Source organism: Schistocerca cancellata, chromosome 5 (assembly GCF_023864275.1).
Source record: "Schistocerca cancellata isolate TAMUIC-IGC-003103 chromosome 5, iqSchCanc2.1, whole genome shotgun sequence".
Lineage (NCBI taxonomy): Eukaryota > Metazoa > Arthropoda > Insecta > Orthoptera > Acrididae > Schistocerca > Schistocerca cancellata.
The window spans coordinates 441,629,704-441,645,743 of NC_064630.1; the positions used below are offsets into that span (position 1 = coordinate 441,629,704).

General features: G+C 46.7%; 1 protein-coding gene across 1 annotated transcript in view; it reads left to right on the top strand.

The window, feature by feature from the left end:
- Positions 1 to 16,040, top strand: part of LOC126188976 (glucose transporter type 1) — a 1,320,264-nt gene that overhangs the window by 551,345 nt on the left and 752,879 nt on the right. The window contains exon 3 of the mRNA XM_049930753.1: positions 5,669 to 5,727. The gene's annotated coding sequence lies outside the window, so the exon portion shown is untranslated. The remainder of the gene's footprint in view (positions 1 to 5,668; positions 5,728 to 16,040) is intronic.

Below are 16,040 nucleotides of genomic sequence, written 5' to 3' on the forward strand. Positions count from 1 at the left end.
GAGAGAAGATGATAGTTGTGGTTCGAGGTACCCTCCGCCACGCACCGCATGGTGGATTGCGGAGTATGTATGTAGATGTAGATGTAACTGTAGGCAATGTGTGGAGTTACACATGCATCTTGCAAGTATTAATACGAATTACGAAAATAACGTCTCAGTTACCCACTCATTATGTAAATAGACCTGAAGAATACCATGAGACGATAAAAATATAGGTAAAGATATGTAGGGTACTCTAAATGAACAATTCAGTCACATTACAACTCCCAGGAGTTAGTGTGTTACTAATGCGGTTCAAGTTTTGAGCGTTCTAACTTCTAGCGTTAGTAATGGCCTCAGGTTGGAGAAGTAGCAAAGCAAAGCTCTGACGCTCTGACCACAAATGGGCCAATCGAGACCCACCGGTCACCACGTCATCCTCCCGCAATGCCGTCATTTGGATGCCAGCACACTGCTCTGCCGGGTATTATCCGCTTTGCAGGTTTTGGAGCGGCCACTTCTCATTCAAGTAGGTACTGTACTGCCAACGCGAGGCTGAGTGGAGCCCATCCCAATCCTCCCACTAAGGAGCAATCCCAGGTTTTCTGCATAGCAACGATCTACGCTGTCCACGCAACTACTGAGGTGGACGGAGAAGAGGAGAGTCCCCAGGTTTGCTCAGGTACACCGTATCCAGTTGAAGCCACTCATTGATGATTATATTCCGTAGAGCAGAGATGTAGATTGCTGCATTTCAGCCTCTACTGTAAAACATTCCAGATATTTGCTATAGGGTTAAGATTGGTTGATTTAGTGGGGCAGTTGAGGTGGGATAGTGCACCAAAAACGTGTGTGATGCCCCGTTCACATGGCTGTAGTTACCTGGGAAAACGGGAGTGCTCACAGTTCTTTTTTTTCGCGTCATCTGCCTCCTGATTGGATTGATACGTCCTGCCATGAATTCCTCTCCTGTGCCAAAATTTTCATCTTAGAGTAGCACCTGCAACCTATACCCTCGATTATTTGCTGGACGTATCCAATCTCTGTCTTCCTCCAGTACATGGGAGGTTATTCCCTGATGTCTTAACAAGTGTCCTATAATCCTGTCCACTCTTGTCAGTATTTTCCATGTATTCCTTCCCTTGCGATTCTACACAGAACGTCCGCATTGCTTACCTTATCAGTTCACCGAACTTTCAACATTCTTCTGTAGCATCTCATATCAAATTGTTCGATTCATTTCAATTCCAGTTTTCTCACAGTCCATGTTTCACTATAATACAATGCTGTGCGCCAAACGTGCATTCTCAGAAATTTCTTCCTCTAATTAAGACCTATGTTTGATACTAGTAGACTTCCCTTGGTCAGGAATGCCTGGTTTTCCAGTGCTAGTCTCTTTTTTATGCCTTCCTCGCTCGTCCATCATAGGTTATTTTGCTGCCTAAGTAGCCTAATTCCTTAATATCGTCTACTTCGTGATCACAAATCCTGATGTTAAGTTTCTCCCTATTTCATTTCTGCTACTCCTCATTACTTTCCTCTTTCTTCGATTTACTCCCAATCAACATTCTATACTTATTAGACTCTTAATTCCATCCAACATATCCTGTAATTCTTCTTAACTTTCACTGAGGATAGCAGTGTCATCACCGAATCTTCCCATTGATATCTTTTGACGTTGATTTTAATCCCTCTCTTGGACCTTTCTTTTATTTCTGTCACTGCTTCTTCGATGAAGAGATTGAACAGTATGGGTGAAAGACTATATCCCCGCCTTACACCATTTTTAATCTGAGTACTTCGTTCTTGATCTTCCAGCCTTACAGTTCCCTTTTGGTTCTTGTGTTTATTGTATATCACCCATCTTTCCCTACAGCTTTCCCCAATTTTTCTCAGAATTTCGAACATCTTGCACCTTTTTACACAGTATGCTCATCATGAAGATATAGAAGAAAAGCAAACACCTGTTAACTGAGAATGATAAAATTAACATCTTGATTCACGTTCGCGGTAACTGAATCAATGTACGCAACTCATAGTATGATAAATGCCCCCAAGATGTCATAGAACCACCCCAGGTAGAATTACACCTTCCACGCATTGCGGGTTAAACGTTTCATTTGGAAGTCGGTACACTCGTCGCCTAGGGTCATTTGAAAAAGGGTCATTTGAAAAAGGACCACACTAAATGCCCCCAGCTCAACAGCTACTCTTCGGGTTCTGTGTTGTTTGCCCCTCTGAAGACTTAACTTTATTTGGCGCTGTGAGCAAGAGCATTTTGCGAGGTACTTGGCTCCGAACAACGACTGCGTGCTCTTCTCGCCGCTACGTTCACTTGGAGACTGATTGAATGGTTCTGAATTTTCTGTCGGCAGAAATTCCTGTAGGCTTTGGGACCGACTGGCAGTGACAAGGTGAGACACTCGTCTCTGATTGCAGTCGGTTAGGATCTTTTTACGACTATTTTTCCTGAGCTGTGTTAGTAGTTTGGTGTCGTACACTATTCCGTGCAGATCTACGTTAGACAATTCACGTTGATTCACCAGCAAGTTGGCCAACTTCATTCACGGCGTGGTCATGGGTACATCCAAAAACGATAGTTTCTTTCTGCCATTTTGTCGAGATCCAACGCCGACACTTTTTCTTGTGCTGATTCCATACAATCGACTGACACAAACATGTCACTTCACTGTCCTGGTTTATTTCTGCCTTATTGTTTCCTTAGTCCATCTAAACTTTCGTTTATTTTGTGAAATGCGAGATCAAGGGGAAAAGTTCTCGCCCTTCAGAGAGATGATAATATCAATTAATAACCTGTTTTTTGTAAATACATAGGAAATTCTAAGTCACCATGTTTAATGTGGGGAATTACTTAGTTCATATGGCGTCTTTTGCCTGCAGCAATGCGAATGTTTCAGAGAAAAAGGGATAAATTCGAATATCAAGGCGTCATGAAACACTATCTTTGGCTGTTTTGCGCCAACTAACGGGTACTTACTAAAAGTTGATAAAGGTTCACATGTGGGCAGTTTGATAAGTCTGGTAACAAAGCAAGAAAAAATTTTTGTTTTGTAAACAACGCATCTTACTTCTCGACATAGTCTCCCTTGGTCCAGCGTACCGCAGGTTTTTAATGCCCTCAGAAAAATAGGTTCTGTCAGGCTCTACAAAAGTACTCGTTGGCTCCAATTGCCATTTACTCATTTGATGAAAATTTCTTCCCAGCAAGCCAAAGTTTCAAGTTAGAGGAGAGGAAGAAGTCACTTGGGGCTAAGTCTGGTGAGCCGGACGTGGTGGCCAAGCGGTTCTAGGCGCTACAGTCTGGAACTGCGGGACCGCTACGGTCGCAGGTTCGAATCCTGCCTCGGGCATGGATGTTGTGATATCCTTAGGTTAGTTAGGTTTAAGTAGTTCTAAGTTCTAGGGGACTGATGACCTCAGCAGTTAAGTCCCTTAGTGCTCAGAGCCATTTGAACCATTTTTTTGTCTGGTGAATAAGTGAATAGGTTGTGTGAGGAACCAATTCAAAGTCCAATTCATGCACTTTGGCCATTTTTATCGCTGTTGTATGAGGTGGTTCATTTTCCTGGTGAAAGAGCGCTATTTCCTCGCCAAACATTGTCTTCTTTTCAGCCAATGCAAGTTTCAAACGATCCAGTCATGACGCATAACAGGGCACAGTTATCGTCTGCTTTTCCCAAGAAATCTATGAGGATTATTCCTTGGAATTCCCTAAAAACAGTGGTCGTCGCCTTACCAGCTGACAGAATGGTTTTTGCCTTCTTTGGTGCGCTTTCACCAACCTTTATTGTTTTGACTGCCGTTTAGACTTTGATGTAATGGTCGATCGACAGTCACAAATCTGCGCTAAAAGTTTTGCGAACTGCGATTAAACAACGCCAGACATTGTGTTGAAATGTTGTACCAGACGCGTTTTTTGTTGACTATGAGCAATCGCGGCACCTAGCGCGCACATAGCTTCTATTATGTACACGCTCAGTTGAGATGACTACGGTCTCAACAATCTCGCGAATTTTTATTCTGCGGTCTCGCATTACCATATCATGGATTATGTCAATGGTTTCCTTTGTGACGACTTCAACTGGACGGGCTGAGCGCGCTTCGTCTTCGGTGCTTGTACGAACATGTTTACATTCATTAAACCAAAAGTAATTGGTCTTCAATGGTGGTGCAGTGACCGCGTGAAGTTCATCCAGTTCCGTTTTGATTTGTGCTGGAGACCAACCTTTGAAATGAAAATGTTTAATAACAGCACGAAATTCGGTTTTCTCCATTTACCATCGTAGTGGACACACTGACCACTTCAGACTGTCAACAGTTAACCATTCGTTGTACATTGCTAATATTATTTGGAATAATGGAGATTACCAACCGCGAAAGTGCAACAAAAATTTTCCATTCTTTCATGGAAATTTACCAGACATATCAAACAACCCTCAATTTTCAGGGAACGAGCAAATTCTATTACTTCAGCTAATGACGCCCTGAGATGCAATTTTCTTGTTTTACGTCGTAAGCCAGCCGGAGTGGCCGATCGGTTCTAGGCGCTACAGTCTGGAACCGCGCGACCACTACGGTCGCAGGTTCAAATCCTGCCTCGGACATGGATGTGTGTGATGTCCTTAGGTTAGTTAGGTTTAAGTAGTTCTAAGTTCTAGTGAACTGATGACCTCAGATGTTAAGTCCCGTAGTGCTCAGAGCCCTTTGATTTTTTTACGTCGTAGTTCCAAAAACCAGCACTATACACGATGCTGAGCTTAGAGGTCAGCATGGCAACTCTGCTCAGCAAATTTGGCAAAGTCCAAGAAAACGTACATGGCTGCTGTCATCTTCTGAAATGTGTATCTGGATCATGTAGGTGACTGTCGTGTACTAGTGCAACACGTTGGTCGTATCTTACAAAATGAAAGGAAGGGAGAAAGTAAAAACACGTGACAGTGTTTAGCCCTCTCCAAATGGCTCTGAGCACTATGGGACTTAACTTCTGAGGTCATCAGTCCCCTAGAACTACTTAAACCTAACTAACCTAAGAACATCACACACATCGATGCCGGAGGCAGGATTCGAACCTGCGACCGTAGCGGTTGCGCAGTTCCAGACTGTAGCGCCTAGAACCGCTCGGCCACTTCGGCCGGCCTAGCCCGATCCACTCGAAAAGCACAGGTGAATCTGCCGCACTTAAAGATTCCTTCCGACGGACGGATGGATTTAATTACTGTCACATACCCTCATCTCTCGATACACTGATAAGGGGCTTGTAATTTAACCCGAGACACTGCTGCTCGGGCTAGTGACCAGGAGAGTAGCCTATGACCATTCTTCGCCTTGGCTGTCGTTTTTTTTTGCGATTATATTTTCTCCCATTAACAGAATTTGAATCACTTTTCTTCGGGTTGATGGCCCTCAAAGTAGCCTACGTTAACGACTACATCTACTCAACTTTCTGAAGTGCTGAAAATTAAGCAATTTTCTTTTTCTGTTAAGTAATCTGCATATCAGTTTTCGCACAGGGCTCCATTATTTCACTATGTCATTTTTGTAGCTGTTTCAATCTCCGTGAGCAACGTTGTGTGATCAACAAGTTTTCAGGTCAATGTGTTTTCTAACTTAGAATGATGAGAAAGCGAGGTTCTTGCCTCACGTACAATTCCTTCTTTACATGTTTCAGGAGACGGCGGTTCCGGAAAGCCTGACCCTCGTCGTACAGGATCTGCCAGGAACTACCAGGTAGACGAAGCTCTGTCAATTTCATCTGCATCATTTATTTCACAAAAGCCTCCGCAAAACACACGTTTTCAAATAAATACACATATATGTAACTAAAACATAGAACAGCCAACTAAAAGTTATCTTCCCCACTTAATTTACGAGCAGAATCCCAATTAAGGTTAATGAATTCTAGGAGTTTAGAGAGTTTGCTCTACGTCTCATAACACGTAGGTGGTACGTGTGGATAAATGCACCACATACCCACCTCTGCAAGGGATAAAAGGACCCTTTGTCACACACCTGTCGATAGCTTGCTGAGTACAGATATAAAACGAAAGAGGGAAAGGGTTTAACTTTCCGCCGGCACTGAGTTCATCATAGGCGGAGCACAAGCTCAAAATCTTTCAAGGACGGAGAATGAAATCGGCCTCACTACGTCCAAGGAACCATCCCTACAGTTCCCTAGAGCGATTTAGATAATTGATGGAAAACCTGAATATGGATGGACGGACGCGAATTTGATGCGTCGTTCTCCTCAACTCGAGTCCACTGTGCTAACCACTGCGGCACCTCGGTAGATGTAAACAAATGCACTTCATGAAACTGCTTCGGTGGCTCAGATGGTCAGTCGGCTCGCAGCCGTGCTAGCGTGCGAAGCTGCTCCGCGCGCCGTCCAACGCTCCGCTCTCGGCGGGGTTTACTTCCGCGTCGCGGTGTTTGTGTCTATCGAGTCCAGTACTAACGTACACCATGGCGCACTCGTACCGCCGTGCAACGATCAAAGTAACGTTTCAGGCCGAACATCCACGACCCAGAGCTTTCGAAGTCGTACAGTTCATACGTGAGGATCTACGTTTGAACCCCCAGGACGTAATCGGCATACATTTTACCATCACTGGAAGTGTTGTCTACATCAAGATGTCGACGGAGGAAATTTGCAATGACATAATTCACCGTCACGCCACCGGACTGAAATTTAAACACTCTAATGGACATATGGGTGCTGTGACAGTCGCCCATGCTGGATTCGGTCCCCGGACATTGCGGGTGTTTGAGCTCCCGTTCGAGGTGCCTCAGGATGTGGTCATTGCCGCTTTCCAATCATATGGCACCGTCTTGGGTCACGTCGCGGAGAAGTGGCAAACATTTACGACCTACCCCGTATTAAATGGCGTTCGGCAAATAAAAACTGAGCTGACGAAACCTGCTGATTGGCGGTGTGAGGACCATCGTCATGTACGATGGACAGCCACGAACGTGCGCAGGATGTGGCCAGGAGGGACATGTACGTTCCAAATGCTTACACCGCCGTTTAATACAGACGCCGTTACGTGAAGAGACCCAGGCTTCGACGGTCACGTCCTTACCCATCACCTACGCCAAGATTGCACAGGACCCCGTCGTACCAATCTCGATTGCGCCAGCAGCATCGTCAGCGGCACCCGCCGCAGCACAACGTGCCGACGACACAAGCACGGAATCGCCTCCAGTGCTCGCTTCAGGACCGTCCGGGTTGCAGACCGAAACCGATGTTCCTGTTGGAACCATGGACGTCGACCTTGGTGTCGTGCCGACGTCTGCCTTTGTCCAGACGGGTTCGGTGTCAGACGACGGGCGACCACATTCTGATTCAGGAGGCCACGTCAGAAAACAGCGGTCGCCTCGCAAACACAGGAAACGACGACGAACGCCTTCCGATGACGCCCTTTTTCAGTCGGCCCCGCGAGATGTCGACCTGTTGTCTGACGGTGATCTCCCACATTGCGTCCAGTCACGCGATGCAGCAGCAACAGGCGCCCCTCCTGTGACGCCTCCTCTCCCGGTTCGAGACATGTCCTCGCCGTTGTCAACGAATGATGACGGCGGTCCCCCTGCCACTCATGTTGCGGAATCCACAACACCCGTACCGGAAGTACGTGACCGTCACATGTCCACGTCGTCAGCTTCCTGGGCCGATGACGTTGAAGAAGAAGTGGAACAGACTGCCAGCGTGTCTGCACAGGAGTCCACCTCGGCGACACTGGGGCTGGCGCCCCGCCAGTAATTATCACCACTGCGGGACCACCGGCGGGTCTCCACCTGCCGGCTACTTCTACCGCACGTTCCGCAAATACTGAGGATGGCCGTACACAGCAATATCGTATCGCCACGATGAATCCTGCCACCATTCGTGCCCCCCATAAACTGGCCATGTTCCGAGACACTATTTACTCTGCGGATGTGGATATAGCACTCTTACAAGAGGTGTTTGTGGCTGACTTCCTAGTTCCCACCGGATACAACGCCCATGTTTCCCCCGCATCCGACACCGGTAGGGACGTCGCCATCCTGCTACGCGACGGACTCCCTGCAGAGGACGTCATCTACCTCCCCACTGCGCGAGGTATGGCCCTCACACTGTTCGGCGTGCGTATTATTAATGTCTACGCTCCGTCCGGCACTGGCCGCAGTCACGACCGACGAACTTTTTTTACCGAAAGCGTCACACCCCTCTTCACCGGTCCGTAGGACGATTTGGTACTCGGTGGGGAATTTAACTCGACACAAGAGCCCGCGGACCAACTCCCGTGACATTCCCCTTGTGCATCTCTCTCAGTGGTCATCGACCGTCTACGACTTGTTAACACATGGAAGAAGCTCCACGGAATTCAACCGGGCTATACATTCTACACCTCTCACTCGTCAAGCCGCATAGATCGCATCTACGTTACCCGCTCCCTTGCTGATGGCACACGTCATGCGGAAGTCTGGCCCTTGGCCTTTTCAGACCATGATGCGTACCTCTGTGACGTCACTCTCGCCCGACAGCAAGTGTGGCATAGTCGTGGTCTGTGGAAACTCAATGTCGCTCACCTGACCTCCTCAGACTGTCGCCGTATGGTCGAAGAAGCGTGGGCACGCTGCCGCCATCGTCGAGAAGCTTATGACTCCACCTTATCATGGTGGCTCTCCTGTGCAAAGCCGACCCTCAGGAAGACTCTGATGAGTTATGGGAAGGAATTAAAGGCGTGGCAAACTAATACCCTGCACTTCTACTACACCATACTACGTGACTGTACGACGATGCCTTTCTCGCCAGCCCGGCAGTCGATGGTCCATCGCACGAAGGCGCAGATCTCATTGATCATGCGGCGTAACTTGGAAGGCACTGTAGTCCGTTCTCGAGCTTCTAATCGAATCCCTCAAGAACATCCGTCGATGTACCACCTCCTTCAGGAAAGACAACGACGACGACGAGCTCTGATCCAAATCCTCACTGATGTGGAAGGGCGCCGGCACGACACCCAACAAAGCATCGGTCGTACTCTCCATACTCATTTTGCCGGGCTATACGCAGCCGTACCGCATTCTGCAGCACTGATCACAAAAGTCACTCAGCTTACTACGAACACTCTTCCGGAGGATGCAGTGCATGACCTCCAAGACGACGTAACCATAGATGAAGTGGTAGATGCTATCAAGGCGGGTTCCGATAACAGATCTCCTGGACCTGACGGTATACCCATCGAATTTTATAAAAGTTTTCACTATTTATTGGCTTCCACGTGCACGGCAATCACACAAGAGCTGATGTCACCGATGACAGTGGTCTCGAGCGCTTTTCTAGAAGGCATTATTATCCCCGTACATAAACCGCACGGGTTATCGAGGGTCCAGGACTATCGACCAATTACTTTGCTCAACAGCGACATGAAAATATTCACACGGCTACTGGCATCGCGACTCAAGAAGGTCGCACGTTACGTCACATCCTGCGACCAGACTTCCCTAGGAGGCGACAACATCCGTACGGCCCTTTGCCGTTACAGAGACATGATAGCATTAGCGCATTATCAGCGTGTTCCTGGCGCCTTGGCTTCACTGGACTTTAGCCAGGCTTTCGACCGTGTTGACCACTTCTATTTACGGGCAGTTCTTCAGCATATGGGTTTTCCTGGCGGTATTGTCACAGTGGTTATGCGCCTGTTGTGTAGTGCAACCTCTAAAATATGTACAATGGTCGCCTTACACCGTCCCTGGTCATCGCACGATCTGTACGACAAGGCTGCCCTCTTTCCACGATTTTGTATGCTTTCGCCTTGGAACCCCTGCTCCAGGGCATGCGCCAACGTTTGGAAGGCAAGGCTGTGCAAGGCCACCGTTTTTGTTGTACAGCCTACGCAGACGACATAGTACTATATCTGCGCAGTGAAGATGAAGTACGAGCAGCACTGACATGGGTGGCGACTTACGGCGAAGCGTCGGGGAGCTGCCTCAACGTGTCAAAATCAAAGGTCCTGCTCATTGGTGAGGGCTTGCCGGAGAGATGCGCTGCCCCCCTTAGTGTCGCCGCCACAATACGATGTCTTGGACTTGATTTCGCAGCAGATCTGCGCCGCTCAGCGACTATCAATGGTAGACGCTTGCTACAGACAATCAGAGCAAATCTCGCAGATCACCGGCTACGAGCTATCGACGTTATCCAACTCGCGCAATCCGTGAACATGTATCATGCTTCCCGTATACCACACGTAGCTCAAGTACTACCAGTCCCAAATCTCCTGGCGCGACGACTGTTGGTGGCTTTCGGCTCCTTCGTCTGCTCTGGGATGTTATTCAAGGTGCAGTATGAATCCCTTGCACTGCCACAAGATCGTGGTGGGGTGGGTCTCATCCACGTGCCGACTCGTGTCAATTCCCAACTAAATCTTTGGCATCGTTGCCCGCAGAGCCTTAGCATCCTGCTTCACAACTTTGCACCTGCCTCCTTGTCCGCCCCAGTACTGGTATCGACCATTTCAACCCCCTTTTATTACATCCAACGATTTTTCCTGGAGTTCAGTTATATCTACCGGTCCTTATCACTTACAGGTTTGTACCTCACGAAAATAGTCTCCGAATTGTTACAACAGTGCCGCCCGTCCAACCCCATCGAACGTAAGTATCCACAGTACGTGTGGCGACACATATGGAAGGCGATCCATGCGCGTTTTCTTGAATCAGACGTTCAATCAGCGTGGTACATCACCGTGAATGGCAAACAAATTAATCGAGATCGTCTGCACCGCATCCATCTCGCCGATTCATCCCTCTGCACCCACTGTGGAGTGGATGACACGGATGTCCACCGGTTCCACTGTGGCACAGCGTTCGACGTCTGGACACTTGTGCGGCGAATTTTGGCGTTTCTTACTCGTCAGACACCGGCTGAGATCGACGTCCACATGCTTTTGTACCCCGATACGACTTTCTACCCCTCCGCCAAAACTCACTCTGTGAATTGGATCTGTTGCCACACGATCCGCTATCTTTTTACTTCTGGCGACAAGTCTACGCTAGGATATTGGACGTATATCAACGAACGACACTGCGTCCTGATACGCAACCCACGATATAAACAATATTTTTCCAATTTCTTGCGGAGCACTTTCGATGACCCACCTAGTAGCTGGAACGTCCAAGCCCTGAGAAGCTGAAAACTGTATAAACCGAACCGTCTGCTACCCAGAACCCACGCCTACACCATGAGGAAGACAGGTTTGGACGAGCTGGCATGCTGTAGGCGGATACACTTCAGGAGCTCCTGTAAGAACTGGTCTTTAACTACAAGTCGCACGACGACTTTAATTAAAAAAAACCTTTCCTTATTTATTTCTCATAAATTGTTCTTAAAGGAAAAAGAAATTTGATTTTGGCTTTGAGAAACTTTTTTTTTTTGTTCGAAAAGATTGCTTCTTCGCCAACAAGACGAAGGAGACTCATTTTTGTTTACTGGAAGGAGAAATCAGTATAACTGGAGTCTTTGTTTTCTTTTGAAAAAAAAAAAAGGATGGTAGAGCACTTGTCCGCGAATGGCAAAGGTCCCGAGTTCGAGTCTCGGTCGGGCACACAGTTTTAATCTGCCAGGAAGATTCATATCAGCGCACACTCCGCTGCAGAGTGAAAATCTCATTCTGGAAATGCACTTCAGATTAAAAATGTAGAGACACCTAATAATAAACATTAAAATGGGATCTGACCACTCCTCCCCTTTATGACGGCTTGAACCCTGCCGGGATACTTGAAATGAGGTATTTGAATGTCTGTGGAGGAATGGCAGCCAATTTTTCATCAAGAGCGGAGAGAACCGTAGAAGGTAGTCTCGTTGAACAGCGGGGTCTATAGAGAAGTCCACGTTATAACTCATCCAAAATGTTTTTGCACGTGCATCCTTCTGACTGATGGTCTACGGGACTTCGGCTGTTTACTTACGTAATAAAATGAAACACCTGCAGACGTCGTTTTGCTGTTATTTTATTGCACTGAAGCGCCAAAGAAATTGGCATAGGCATAAGTATTCAAATACAGAGATATGTAAACAGGCAGAATACAGCGCTGCGCAGTTGTTAGATTGATTACTGCTACTACTATGGCAGGTTATCGAGGTTTAATTGAGTTTGAACGTGATGTTATAGTCGGGGCACGAGTGGTGGGACACAGCATCTCCGAGATAGCCATGAAGTGGGGATTTTCCCGTACGGACATTTCACAAGCGTACCGTGAATATCAGGACTCCGGTAAAACATCAAATATCCGACATCACCGCGGCCGGAAAACGATTCTGCAAGAACGACGACTGAACAGAATCGTTCAAGATGACAGAAGTGCAATACTTCAGGAAATTGCTGCAGATTTCAGTGCTGGACCATCAGCAAGTGTCAGCGTGCGAGCCATTCAACGAAACATCATCGATATGGACTTTCGGAACCGAAGGTTCACTCGTGGACTCTTGATAGCTGCACGACACAAATATTTACGCCTGGCCTGGGCCCGTTAACACCGACACTGGACTGTTGATGACTGGAAACATGTTACCTGGTCGAACGAGTCTCGTTTCAAATTGTAGTGAGCGGATGGACGTGTACGGGTATGGAGACAACCTCATGAATCCATGGACCCTTCATGTCAGTAGGGGAATGTTCAAGCTGGTGGAGGCACTGTAATGGTGTGGGGCGTGTGCAGTTGTAGTGATATGGGACTGCTGATACGTCTAGATACGACTCTGACAGGTGACACGTACGTTAGCATCGTGTCTGATCACCTGCATCCATTCGTGACCCTTGTGCATTCCGATGGACTTGGACAATTCCAGCAGGACAATGTGACATCCCACACGTCCAGAATTGCTACGGAGTGACTCCAGGAACACTCTTCTGTGTTGAAACACTTCCTCTGGCCACCAAACTCCCCAATCATGAACATTATTGAGCATATTTGGCATGCTTTGCAACGTGCTGTTCAGAAGAGATTTGCAATCGCTCGTACTCTTACGGATTTATGGACAGCCCTTCAGGATTCATGGTATCAGTTCCCTCCAGCACTACTTCAAACATTAATCGAGTCTATGCCACGTCGTGTTGCGGCACTTCTGTGTGCTTACGGGGGCCCTCCACGATATTAGGCAAGTGTATCAGTTTGTTTGCCTCTTCAGAGTGTATTGCAACCAGTTTCGTTGAATCAGTACACCAGCTTCAGGCCTCAACTCACGCTGGGGTTCACCTCCTAAGCGTTAGTTGAGGTATGAAGATGGTGTATTGATTCACCGAAACTGGTTGCTATGTAATAAAATTACATCAAAACTACGGCTGCAGGTGTTCCATTTTATTATGTACCAAATGTGTTCCATTAGGGTCAGGTCAATATTCTGGGCGGGCCAGTCCAATTCGTGAATGTTGCTGTCCACAAACCATTACCTCACAGATGCCGCTTTATAAAAAGCTGCAGTGTCATGCCCATACAAACAATCATCGTCTCCGAACTTCTCCTCTCCAATACACAGTATACAATGCTCTAAAACATGTTCATATTCTTCGACATTTAGCGTTTTCTTAAGCACAGTAGGCAACCACACGATATCCACGAAAAACAACTCCAATCGTAACACCACCTCCTCTGTACATCACTCTTGGCAGTATACGTTATGTCAGGTTTCTTTCTCGAGGCGAAACCCAAAACCAAACTCTTCCATCGGTTTTCTTCAGGATACATCGTGATTCATAGCTCCAAATCACTCATTTGCAGCCAGGCACTGTACGGTTGCGTCACTCTTTACCGGAAATCAAGCATCGATTGTCATTGTCGACCGAAATGTGTTGCTTATGAGCCGCTACTCTACCAGTGTGCCCCATTCTTCTTAACTCCTACGCATAGTCACTGTGATAGCTGGAGAGGTGATTCCTTCCGCTGATTTCTTACGAGTTTTGTACAGCAACTTACGCCATGCTCCATGGTCCCTGGCCGTCAGTACAAGATATTTGACTGGTCTTTGTGTAGTTGCGGTTGTTCCTTCGCGTTTCGAAGTCACAGTCACAACACCAACAGTTCATTTTGGCAGCTTTAAAAGAGCTGAAATGTCCCTGAACGATTTATTGTTCAAGTGACATCCAATGAGTAGTCCACGTTATCAGAAACCGAGCACTCCTGACCAAACCATTATGCTGTTACTGCTTCTCTACTGGCAGCACAATACTCCGTGCTTGCTTTTATACTGACTGGTTCACCTCTTACGAAGTCTAGTGGTGAATTCTGCATTACGAAGGATGTACGGACACTTTTGATCAGATAGTGTATATGCACATTTGTAGATGCAGCGACAGCATGTCGGAATATATTCTCGTAAGACGGTAGCTGATTTTGTACACCGTGGGCGACCATTACGAGACAGGTTTTGATTGTTTTCTGTCCCACTGTGGCAAATGAATGCTGGAATGACGTCGCTGTGGCGTCCGCTAATTCGGTGGGAAATTTCTCGTGCTCGAAACCCTTCTTGCTGTACATTAACAAATCGTGCACGCTCTAAGTTTCAAATTATCCTTCTAGGAATGTTGACAGACAGGTGCACACAGGACGGTCGTTCACGACTGTAGAAACAGCGTGTGCCGCTGAACTGCGTTGAAAATCCAGGTACACTTTAGCTCCATTACGCAATTTCCGCGGGGTCCTGAGTAAGAGGTTTACGATGTGCTTGATTACTATAGACACAAACTAAAGATACGATTAAAGGACAGTGCAACAAGCAAATAACCCTAATCAACATTTATCTGGAAACCAGTGGTTTCCTCGATACAACGTGTGCACAAGTGCAGTCATGCCTAAGTTGCAACACGATTAATGCCTAACGTTATATTTGTTTCGAAACGCCACAAGCGAGGGGTGATTTACGAAGTTAAAAACTGTTTTCGTCTGATATTATCATCATTCCCAATACAAGGTACAGGTACGTAGCGTTTCGACAAGAAGTGTGCACAGCTCGTGGTCTAGTGGCTAGCGTTGCTGCCTCTGGATCACGTGGTTTCGGGTTCGATTCCCAGCCGGATTGGGAATTTTCTCTGCCCGGGGACTGGGTGTTTGTATTGTCCTCATCGTTTCACCATCATTCGTGAACGTGCCTAAAATTGGACTGTGTTAAGATTGGGAGATTGTACGGGCGCTGATGACCGCGCAGTTGAGCGCCCCACAAACCAAACATCATTATCATCGACAACATGTGTATCGGTTGTGACTCGCCAATACCACGGCCTCACAAGTCCTCCGATCTGAACTCACTGGACATGTAAAAACTTTGGAGTATTCCAGTCCTGTTGATACCGTGATAGAACTCCGGGATTGCGTTGTGGCTCCTTGTCAGTGTATTTGCAAGACGCCTGGGATGTCTTAACGCGTCCAGGGATCGATGAGGGGAAATGGAATCTGCCTTTGTGTGAACGGTGGCCATGTAAAACATTTGTTAAAATGTGTTTGTCCTCAAGTGCGTATCAGTAGTTGGAGCCTCAGGGACTTTTACACGATGTTCTGCGAGATGCCGGGGCTAGCAGTGTATTTAACATTAAATTCTTCTAGAATCTTCATATGGAAATGATGTTCTAAGCCCCCATTTTCTAACTCCTGTTGCACGTGAATTAAGAAGAAACGCGAACTGACTGTAATCGACCCTGCAAGTGGAGTAGAAAAGAGTTTGGCATTTGCAATAATTTAATTTGATAGAACTTAATTTGATAAAGGAAAGTTTCATTAACGTAGTGAGAAATGAGAGGGTTGCTCTACCGATTTACAGAATGAAAGTACTGTCCAAAATAACAATTTGATTTATTATGACTAAATTCAAAATAATAAACAAAACACATGAAACATTTACAATACGTCAAAAAAATGTACTCAAATAAATGCTGTGAAGGTAAAGTTGTCCATAAGCAAGCTTGTAACATTTATGACCAAGTGGTATGTGGAGCCAATTCCTTGCAACTCAAATCTTAAGTGAAACACCCAGACTATCCAACATAAACTGCTGCTACAGTAGGGAGAACTCAGACAAT